Here is an 8,503-nt window from a genome sequence, read left to right on the forward strand (position 1 = left end):
ATTAAATGCAGCAGAATTTTTAGTTTTGCCAAGACCTATATTAAACACCCTAATAATGCATTTTATACTGCCATATCATATTGCATATAATCATTTACTTCTATATTAAATAACAAAGCCTGAACCTTGTTTCTGTGGCTTCCTTCATTTTTGTATCTGTGATTCAGCTGCTGAATAGACATTAAACTTCTCTTCACGAGGTAACAGTGCTGGAGGCAATAAATTTACATAGTATGCCAGCCAGCTTATCATTTCTAGGTTTCCAAGATTATGTTTATAGAGTTTCCAATATGAACACAGCAATTATGAGAAATGATGTCCTGTTGCAGTCAGAGATACCTGTGAGTGGGCACAGAGTGTATTCTACTATCTGTTCGCCATGAAAACATGAGTGGGTGGGTATTGGCAGTAGATTTTTGTTAAGCATTGACTTATGAGTAGGAGCCAACTATGGTGACCAATGACTGTCCAAAAACAATTGAGTGGGCAGAATTCTAGCAGATTATTTCCATACAATCTATTTTATGCAGGGGGTTAACTAGAAACCGTTAGGGCTCGTGCACACTTTGAAGTCACGTCACCCTGCTACTTTCCTGTCTCCCTGTGCTGGTTCAAAATTGTTTAGAAAGGACCTTTCTGATCCGGACCAGTCTGCCCTTACTTTTTATTATTAAATTAATGAGTATCTGTGAATGGGGGAATTAATATTTGTAAATGAGTAAATAAATTAATATGTGTGTGATAGCATGGATGTGTAAGTGGGGGGGTATGGCACAGGGAGGCTGTTTGTGGCAAGGATGGCACAGGGAGGCTGTTTGAGGCAAAGATGCCACAAGGAAGGCAAAGATGTCCTATGCTTCCAGTCTGGGTGCTAGGCAGGTCCTGTGGAGGCAGATTTCAGACTATTCTCTAGAAATGATTTTTATAATATAGAAAGAGTCATTTGAGACACGCATCCTGCTGTGTTGCAGTAACATTTTATAAAATAATCTTTTGATGATGTACTCTTGCTACAATAAGTCCTTGACTTGGCTACCAGTAGCCACTTCTCATTAGCCCTGCAGAACCTTGCTAAATAAGGAGTCTACAATATTACACCTGCCGCAAAAGCCTCTTATGACGAGCCACTCCAAGCTTTTGTTTTCTTAAAGCAAACAGTAAATCTTTTTTTGTCTTCCCTGGACATTGACCTGAAATGTCCTCTTGGGTATTGCAGTCATGATATTTCTTGCAACAAGGTAAATATGTTTATTGTTATAAATAGGTTTGTTCTCTGCTTCTGGAGAAATACAAAAGCACCAATATACAGGGTTTACGTTTTATGTTCAAAGAATGCAATAAATAAAACATCTAATAAAGTGAACATTAAGACAATCTCCTGTAGTGATAATGTATTTACCTACAATACAGGAAAATCTATGACTGCACAATCCGCCACTGGCTCATACTATCTAGGCAAAAAAAAGGAACCCCCAAGGATAAAATTGGGATCTACAAAACAATCAGAATAATAAACAGACCTGAAAATATTAAATAAATAAACTAGTCTACAACTGCCAAATATTCCTGTGACGGGCACGCCTTGGCTGGGTGCACCCGTCGGTTCTACAATGCTTCCTGCCGGGACCGAAATGGTTAACCACTTTGAGCGCTAGCCGACACTAGCGAGCAAGGGCTCAAGAACTGGTCTGGTGTCTTTAGCACTGCAGCTCGCCGAAGCCGTTGCTGTATTTGTCCTGAACAGCACAATGGGAAGTAACACACTTTATTGGGGAAACACACGGGCTTATATACAGGTTAGGTGACAAAAAGACCATAAATCATGTCCACATCTTCCACTGAGCCCCGCAATGTCCGTATGATTATGGCCGTCATTCTCGAGGTGATCCCGAAGGAGCGGCGGCGATCCTGGGGTGCCGATGGATAGCTCAACTGTTGACAACAGTTCAAAGTTTCCCCGGGACGGGCCGTGAGATAGCCGGGTGCGTACGAAAACCCCGCCGGACGATCTCCGTTCTTCTGGCAATCCCAGCGACCAGGAATCTGCCGGAGGCTCCCTCTCCAAAAAACCTCTTGTCGGTATCCCACCACCCGTGGGTTATCTCCATGAAAGAGCGCTGTGGTTGGGTTGATGGACGGCTACGAGGGGATAAAGCCCGTGGGCAGGGCATGAGGCACATGGATAGGGTAGGACGGGATGGGAGAAAAAAGCACAGATAATAAACACCACAAATATATAAAAAGAATACACATATCAAACATTAAGGGATATAAGCGGCACTTATTAACCTCGGATAGTCATAATAACTAACTATAGGTGTCATACTTGGTTACATGTGTTATTAGTAATAGGCACTTTAAATACCTTTCTTAGGCTGGCTTCTATCATTTAATTGATTAAATGATGTTCTTTTATCTGAGCTTTGTATGCAGCTCCTGAATACAATTATGTGTGTTGGACAGGTCCATTTTTCTGAATCTCTGCGCTTTTTATCTGTAATAACACAATCTGTAATACACAAGAACAATACAGTATATACAGTATATCTATATGTGTATCAGTGTATGCATTCATTAACAATTCTTTGGAACACATAGAATAAAAAATCACTAATCCCCCAGTGTATGACAAAAAACATGGCAAAGTGAGGGTCCAGGTTGGATACAGCATAGTAACTCTACATAGCATGTAACAAAAAAAATCTTTTCCATTAAAATGCCATTTATTTTTGGTTCAGAATTCCACAAATTTCTGGTCATCTCATCCGCTCCTTAAGAGTAATAAAATGAAATGTACTGCAATATAGCAGAGAACGGTTAATGGAGGGATATGTGAGCTGCAAGCCCAGCAGTTTCCAGATGCACTGAACCCCAGCAAGAGAAACTAATAAATACAATAAAATGTAATGGAACATGGATACCTCTGATAGAAAGCTGCTCACTTGAGCATCCAAGGGACAGACTGCATCAAGCTGCCTGTCGGCAAATGAGGCATGTACATTTTTACTGATTTGGGTCTGGCTCAGTATTAAACAGATCTCCTATGCAAATGAACAATGTAAACAGCCTTGGGCTTGCAGTTCTTGCAGCCTATCTGCTAAAGGATTTTGGCAGTAAGGATGTGTGCGCAAGCTGAGCAATGTTCTAACACACAAGACAAATTCAGCCTTCATTATTCAGCTCCTGCCCTATTCCTTCACTTCCCAAAAACATAGACTTCTGCTCCAGCCACACCAGCAGTAAAAAAAAAGATGTAGTTCAACTTGATCCGAAAAGCTAGATAGATGTCCCACGTCTTGAGCAAGGACTATAGATAAAGCATTGTGTGTCTATTCACTAAAGCAAGAGCATCTTCATTATTCGTTATGAAGGGCTGTCACTTGCAGGTGTCTCCAGCACAAAGGGCTGAGCTGGGTCTCTATAGTGGAAAACGCAATGCTTAATGTTAACTATGCTTTGTACAGGGTCAAGTTTATAGGAGTCGGCCCTGTCTGATGTATAGTTGAGCAAGGGAGTTAACAACTCAACTCCACTGCAAGTTTAGTTTGCAGCTTCTGTATATTGTTTCTATACCTTTTATTAAAGCAAGTTGTTTTATATGGCAGTATATATATATATATTAGATGTGTGCATTCCTTTTTGATGAGGTAAAGTGGGAGGGGCTGTGTGTAGGGGGATACATATCAATGACTGATATGCAGAAGTAGCCAACAAAACAGAGGGTGGTCTCATTGATGGTGATGGCTGTGATTGATGGGTCCAACAACCTGTGGGAGTTTTTTTTATTACTTTTTTCACTCTGGCCAATGAGCATTTAGAAGGGGAGGGAAAAGCATTAGATATATAAGTGTGCAGATCCATTTTAACTTGTCAGTAGCAGCAGATACAGATTGATGGGAGTTGGAGTTTGGGATAGTGACAGAGTTAATGGTCACCCACCATACTGCAAGTTAATTAATAGTTTATTTTAGTGCAGAAAATGTGCTGTTGTAGAGTGGATTGGAGAAGCTGTAGTGGGTACTGTAGTGTATTACAGGGACTGCAACAGACATTTCCCTCTGTTCCTGAGTGGAGTTTAGTTAGTTAACCGTTGACCATTTATGCTACCAGCCAAACCTGTAATTTGTGGACAAGATTATTGTTTTAATTAAATTTCAATCATATCATCTATTATTCTTCATTGATAAAAAATATTGGTGACAATATAATATGTATAATATATAATATTGGGGGAATTCAGTGCTGATGCAAGGGGTTGCATGTTCCTATCATCTGCCAGTGTCTGCCTGCCCAGGCCCAGTGCTCTACTACTACTACTACTGCTGCTGACTTTTAAACGGACCCACCACCTAACCACATGCTTAGATAATTGGTTGCAACAGAGTCTTTGTGCATGAGTGGATTAAGTGGTTTTAAGATCAGGTAACTATAAATTGTTTTCTATCTTGGCCTAATAAAAGGTTTCACATTCACTAAAGACCCCATCTTCTCTTGGCTATATCGATCATTCTTAAAAATAAATAATCGACTTTGAACTTGTAGGACCAATACTGAAGCATATACACCACATGAAACATACTTTTGGACTCTACCCAGTTTAGTTAAAAAAATAAATAAAAATGTTTACATAAAATCAGTGTAAGCACAATTAAATGTACCTTTGTACATACATTTGGTTTGGAGGGCAAACGAGGGAAGAAGCACTGTTCATGTATCCAGGGGGTAGCCTGGGGGGCAAGTCTAGTCAAGTGGCCCGTTGCACCACCGAATCAGCCCACCATTCATGCCTATCTTCTCCTGATTTTCTAACACATATTGATGTAATGTGATGGGACCGGGAGTGATCAGTACACTAAAAAAAAGCTATCATACACAGGATGCCTGAAGCAACAATTTAATGCAACTAATCCTTTTCAATAAAATATGCAGATTAAAATAGAGTAAATAACACAAAACCTTTACTTTTCCTCTCACTGATTTCTGGGCCTTGAAAGTTTTGTCCTCTGAAGTGACTACAAATTCAGGAGGGCGTTTTATCTCTGGGTAACTACGAATGAAATTTGTTCAATTTATTCCTACAGAAATGAAAGTGCCAGGAAACGGATGACCAAATGCACATACCAGGACAGGCTCTGCCCCACCAACACCCAAACACACACACCAGGACAGTCTCAGCCACACCAACACACCAAACACACACCAGGAAAGGCTCTGCCACACCGACACCCCAACATATACACCAGGGTAGGCTCTGCAACACCGACACATGAAACACACATACCAGTACAGGCTCTGCCACACTGACACTCCAAACATCGGCTGCAATGGCATCTCGGTGTGCCGGCCCATGCTTTTGCTGCACATCACTGGGTAAAGTCATCAATGGGTAAATGCATGAAGGTTTTTGGCCAGATTAAGATTTTCAAGATTTATGATTTTATTCTTCAATAAATAAAAATATGCAAAGCTCTCATTTAACTGTTGATTTATATGACTATGAACAAATTATCTTTCTTTATTTAACACGTGAACATCCTCTTTTTTAACCCCTTAAGGACAATGGGTGGTCCCTAAACCCATTGAAAACAATGCATTTTGAGCCCGTACATGTACGTGCTTTGTCATTAAGGGGCTAATATAATTGTAACAGTAGTAACAAGATATGCAAGTAAGACAGGGTAGCAAAATATGCAATTTGTATTTTAATTTCAGTAAGCAAATCTGTTCCAAACATCATCACAATCACATTCTCAATTTCTTGTTCTCAGACGCAGCAAAAGTAAAATATGGTCTTAATAACAAAAAAAGAAAACAAGGCACAAAAAGTTATGCTGGGAGAATACTAAATATTTACACAAAGCAGCAATGGGACACAATTATATTGTATTAAAATATGGGTTTTGTGTATTGATACATTAGAACAACACAATAAATAGGAAAATACATAGGTTCTAATTACAGAATGAAATATCATAAATTTGTACCACTAAGGTATTTATAAGTACCTTATGATTGAAAGGATGGGGTTCGTTTCACAAAACAGATATATTTTTCATGCTCTTTCTGGCAACTCTTAGATTAAAAAATGAGTAATTTGCTCATGGAAGAGAATTCCCCTTAAGTCTGATTTATGAAATATTGGTAATTATGCCGTCAGGAACGCAATTTCATTTTTATTGTAGAGTTTGATGTATTATGTAAATTAAACTTAAACCTATTTGGGATTTGGGAACAAGAAATGGATTGTTATTGATGCTAAAATCCTGATTCTTTAGTTGAAACACTATTGCTTTTAAAGTATTTTAGCAGAATGTTTGGAAGGCTGTTTAGAAGCCTACAAAGGTCAACAATCTCCTTCGCAAAATGGTGTCAAAGGCCATTTTAATAATTAAGTACAGTAAAAACTTTGTAAATTTTACTTGAGCTAAAGAATCTATTTAACAAATTCAGCAATTAAATTGATTTTTGTATATTGTATTTTGTTTTTTTTTATTCCTTGATGTCTCACTGCTCATCTATGTCGTTACCATTAGAGGATGAAGGCAACCATTTATTATAGACGTGTGACACTTGTCAGGGTTGGTGAAGTAACCTATAGATGCTGGATGTCTAGTTTCTTGGTGGCGACCTATCACTATCTTATATCACTCAAAGCATGGTAGATACATTGAACAGCCTTCAAATAGAAGTGAGGACATTTAAGCGTGCTTCAGATAGGCTCAAGGCTATCCTAATTGTAAGACAAGATCAAGGACTAGCAGGAAAAAAATGTCCGACTAGATGGGCCCCTTAAAAGGCTATTATCTATCATACAATTCTATGTTTCAATGTTTCTATTTACTGACATCACTCCGTCTTCACACCTGTGAGAACCTAGCAGAACAAGGTTATAACTGGTCTAGAATAGATCTAGTTTGATTGAAATAACAGCGGTAATCCCGCTGCAGATTCATTTTGTTAATTACAAAAACACTCATCTTTTGTAAACACTTATAATTGGAGGGGGAAACAAACAGCTATGCCTAGCTGCATTAGGGGTCTGTTACACTCTGCTACAATATAAGAAGAATGGTGAAACTCTTGCCCCATCTACTGGTCACACATACTCAAATACACAAAAAAAAAAAGATTAATCAATTGTTCACATGTACTAATCTTTCTTAGAATCTGTGAAACTGATAAATTATATGGCATCGGCCCCAAAACAGATTCATTTATAGTGAAAAGCTGTAAACTCTTGCAGACTTGATGATCTCTCTAGATCTGTGCTATTAAAACAGACATTCCCTGTGTTTATAACTATACGGCTCTTTAAACTGGTGTTTACAAGATCCATGATGTCAGATCATCTTTATTGTATTTGCCTGGCAAGTTACAGAGTTAAAGGTGCGCATTAAACACTATGAGCAGTGCATGTCACACAGGAGCAAATCCATTCACAGAGATGTGAACATGTTTGTGGCTAGGTGTCACAGGAGCACCTACATACACAGCCTCTAAGGGGTGAGTGCCTAGCCAGCCACACAGGGGCAACTCCACTCACATGAAAGGTCTTTCTGGTTGGATGGGAACGTTGCCGCTGGTACAGAGATGGCACTGGGTGAGGATCATGGGGGTGCTAAAAACCAGAAAGAAGTGACTATCCAAAGCTTGCAAGTTGATAAAAAGCTAGGGCCAGTCCTGGCAATAATTTGAATATAAGTAGCTAAAGTATATTTATTGTCTATAAGCACCACACACTGTTGTGATTGGGTTCATTACAGCTAAATGCTTTTTGCAGCAGAGCATTTGTCCATCTGATAGTATTAAACACATAGATCAAACAGCAGGTAGATGTTTCAGGAATTTAATTTGCAGGAACACATGTAATCTGCTGCTCAGGGCCGGCAGACCAACATTCGGACCAGCCATCGTCCAGCCGGCGCAGTTTGGAGCGGCCTTCATGCAGCTGCACAGTTCGGAGCGGCCATCGTGCGGCTGCACGGTTCGGAGCGAAAAGCAGCCCTGGAAAAATTTGGTGTGTTTGTGTGTCGGTGTGGCAGAGCCTGTCCTGGTGTGTGTTTGGGTGTCGGCGTGGCAGAGCCTGTCATGGTGTGTGTGTTTGGGTATCGGTGTGGCAGAGCCTGTACTGTTGTGTGTATTTGGGTGTTGGTGCGGCAGAGCCTGTCATGGTGTATGTTTGGCTGTCAGTGTGGCAGAGCCTGTCTTGGTGTGTGTATTTGGGTGTCGGTGCGGCAGAGCCTGTTCTGGTGTGTGTGTGTTTGGTCATCTATTTCCTGGCACTTAACTTTCTGTAGGAATAAAGATAACTATTTAATTATTACTTATCCAGAGATAAGATGCCCTCCTAAATTTGTAGTCACTTCAAAGGACAAAACTTTCTAGGCCCAGAAATTGCTGATAGGAAAAGTGAAGGTATTGTGTTATTTACTCTATCTCAATATGCAGATCTTATCACAAAGGTATAGTCGCAGAAACTTGGATGGTGGTTGGGATTTTCAGA

The 8,503-nt window shown here is 39.8% G+C and overlaps 1 protein-coding gene across 1 annotated transcript in view; it reads right to left on the reverse strand.

Moving 5' to 3' along the window:
* Positions 1–1,430: 1,430 nt before the first annotated feature.
* STYK1 (serine/threonine/tyrosine kinase 1) overlaps positions 1,431–8,503 on the reverse strand; it is a 66,579-nt gene continuing 59,506 nt past the window's right edge. The window contains exon 11 of the transcript XR_008345850.1: positions 1,431–1,441. The gene's annotated coding sequence lies outside the window, so the exon portion shown is untranslated. The remainder of the gene's footprint in view (positions 1,442–8,503) is intronic.

The sequence above is a fragment of the Spea bombifrons genome, chromosome 11 (genome assembly GCF_027358695.1).
Source record: "Spea bombifrons isolate aSpeBom1 chromosome 11, aSpeBom1.2.pri, whole genome shotgun sequence".
In the NCBI taxonomy this organism is placed as follows: domain Eukaryota; kingdom Metazoa; phylum Chordata; class Amphibia; order Anura; family Pelobatidae; genus Spea; species Spea bombifrons.